We start from the raw sequence: 3,470 nt of genomic DNA on the forward strand, positions 1-3,470 counted from the left end.
CTCCAGCAACACAGGAAAATAGCCCTGAGCTTCAATATACAGGCTTCCCAAAGTCACTCCAAACCCACTTACATCTCATAACTCATTACTGGACACTTCATTGCACTCCAGAGAGAAGAAATCCAGTTCCACCCACCAGAACACCTACACAAGCTTGCCTAACCAGGGAACCTTGACAATTCACCCTTCCAACCCCACACACAGCGAGGAAACTACATAATAAAGAGAACTCCACAAACTGTCAGAAGATGGAAAGGCCACCCCAAGCAAAGCAATATAAGCAAGATGAAGAGGCAGAGAAATACCCAGCAAGTAAAGGAACAAGATAAATGCCCACCAACACAAACAAAAGAGGAAGATACAGGGAATCTACCTGATAAAGAATTTCGAATTTTGATGGTGAAAATGATTCAAAATCTTGAAAGCAAAATGGAGTTACAGATAAATAACCTGGAGAAAAGGATTGAGAAGATGGAAGAAAGGTTTAATAATGACTTAGAGGAGATAAAAAAGAGTCAATATACAATGAATAATGCAATAGATGAGATAAGAAACACTCTGGAGGGAACCAACAGTAGAATAATGGAGGCAGAAGACAGGATAAGCTAGCTAGAAGATAGAATTGTAGAAATAAATGAAACAGAGAGGAAAACAGAAAAACGAATTAAAAGAAATGAGGACAATATTAGAGACCTCTGGGACAATGTTAAACGCTCCAACATTCGAATCATAGGAGTCCCGGAAGAAGAAGACAAAAAGAAAAACCATGAGAGAATACTTGAGGAGATAATAGTTGAAAACTTCCCTAAAATGGGGAAAGAAATAATCACCCAAGTCCAAGAAACCCAGAGAGTCCCCAGCAGGATAAACCCAAGGCGAAATACTCCAAGATACATATTAATCAAATTACAAATATCAAACACAAAGAACAAATGTTAAAAGCAGCGAGGGAAAAGCAGCAAATAACACACAAGGGGATTCCCATAAGGATAACAACTGATCTTTCAATAGAAACTCTTCAGGCCAGGAGGAACTGGCAAGACATACTTAAAGTGATGAAAGAAAATAACCTACAGCCCAGATTACTGTACCCAGCAAGGATCTGGGAGAAATCAAAAGCTTTACACAAGCAAAAGCTGAGAGAATTCAGCATCACCAAACCAGCTCTCCAACAAATACTAAAGGATCTTCTCTAGACAGGAAACACAGAAAGGGTGTATAAACTCGAACCCAAAGCAATAAAGAAAATGGCAATGGGATCATCAGTCAGTTCAGTTGCTTAGTCGTGTCCAACTCTTTGCGACCCCATGAATCACAGCACGCCAGGCCTCCCTGTCCATCACCAACTCCCGGAGTTCATTCAAACTCATGTCCATTGAGTCAGTAATGCCATCCAGCCATCTCATTCTCTGTCGTCCCCATCTCCTCCCACCCCCAATCCCTCCCAGCGTCAGAGTCTTTTCCAGTGAGTCAACTCGTCGCATGAGGTGGCCAAAGTATTGGAGTTTCAGCTTTAGCATCAGTCCTTCCAATGAACACCCAGGATTGATCTCCTTTAGAATGGACTGGTTGCATCTCCTTGCAGTCCAAGGGACTCTCAAGAGTCTTCTCCAGCACCACAGTTCAAAAGCATCAATTCTTCAGCGATCAGCTTTCTTCACAGTCCAACTCTCACATCCATACATGACCACGGGAAAAACCATAGCCTTGACTAGACGGACCTTGGTTGGCAAAGTAATGTCTCTGCTTTTTAATATTCTATCTAGGTTGGTCATAACTTTCCTTCCAACGAGTAAGCGTCTTTTAATTTCATGGCTGCAATCAGTATCTGCAGTGATTTTGGAGCCCCCCAAAATAACATCTGACACTGTTTCCACTGTTTCCCCATCTATTTCCCATCAAGTGATGGGACCAGATGCCATGATCTTCGTTTTCTGAAAGTTGAGCTTCAAGCCAACTTTTTCACTCTCCTCTTTCACTTTCATCAAGAGGCTTTTGAGTTCCTCTTCACTTTCTGCCATAAGGGTAGTGTCATCTGCATATCTGAGGTTATTGATATTTCTCCCAGCAATCTTGATTCCAGCTTGTGCTTCTTCCAGCCCAGCATTCCTCATGATGTACTCTGCATATAAGTTAAATAAGCAAGGTGACAATATACAGCCTTGACGTACTCTTTTTCCTATTTGGAACCAGTCTGTTGTTCCATGTCCAGTTCTAACTGTTGCTTCCTGACCTGCATACAGGTTTCTCAAGAGGCAGGTCAGGTGGTCTGGTATTCCCATCTCTTTCAGAATGTTCCACAGTTTATTGTGATCCACACAGTCAAAGGCTTTGGCATAGTCAATGAAGCAGAAATAGATGTTTTTCTGGAACTCTCTTGCTTTCTCAAATACCAGCGGATGTTGGCAATTTGATCTCTGGTGCCTCTGCCTTTTCTAAAACCTGCTTGAAAGTTCATGATTCACATATTGCTGAAGCCTGGCTTGGAGAATTTTGAGCATGACTTTACTAGCGTGTGAGATGAGTGCAATTGTGCAGTCGTTTGAGCATTCTTTGGCATTCCCTTTCTTTGGGATGGGAATGAAGACTGACCTTTTCCAGTCCTGTGGCCACTGCTGAGTTTTTCAAATTTGCTGGCATATTGAGTGCAGCAAATTCACAGCATCATCTTTCAGGATTTGAAATAGCTCAACTGGAATTCCATTACCTCCACTAGCTTTGTTCGTAGTGATGCTTTCTGAGGCCCACTTGACTTCACATTCCAAGATGTCTGGTTCCAGGTGAATGATCACGCCATTGTGATTATCTTCATTGTGAAGATCTTTTATGTACAGTTCTTCTCTGTATTCTTGCCACCTCTTCTTAATATCTTCTGCTTCTGTTAGGTCCATAGCATTTCTGTCCTTTATCGAGCCCATCTTTGCATGAAATGTTCCCTTGGTATCTCTAATTTTCTTGAAGAGATCTATTGTTTTTCCTATTCTGTTGTTTTCCTCTATTTCTTTGCATTGATCACTGAGGAAGGCTTTCTTATCTCTCCTTGCTATTCTTTGGAACTCTGCATTCAGATGTTTATATCTTTCCTTTTCTCCTTTGCTTTTCGCTTCTCTTCTTTACACAGCTATTTGTAAGGCTTCCTCAGACAGCCATTTTGCTTTTTTGCATTTCTTTTCCATGGGGATGGTCTCGGTCCCTGTCTCCTGTACAATGTCAGGAACCTCCGTCCAGAGTTCATCAGGCACTCTATCTATCAGATCTAGTCCCTTAAATCTATTTCTTACTTCCACTGTATAATCATAAGGGATTTGATTTAGGTCATACCTGAATGGTCTAGCAGTTTTCCCTACTTTCTTCAATTTCAGTCTGAATTTGGCAATAAGGAGTTCATGATCTGAGCCACAGTCAGCTCCCGGTCTTGTTTTTGCTAACTGTATAAAGCTTCTCCATCTTTGGCTGCAAAGAATATAATC

This window comes from Moschus berezovskii, chromosome 23 (genome assembly GCF_049115385.1).
Source record: "Moschus berezovskii isolate FMDL1 chromosome 23, NW_MosBer_1.0, whole genome shotgun sequence".
Lineage (NCBI taxonomy): Eukaryota > Metazoa > Chordata > Mammalia > Artiodactyla > Moschidae > Moschus > Moschus berezovskii.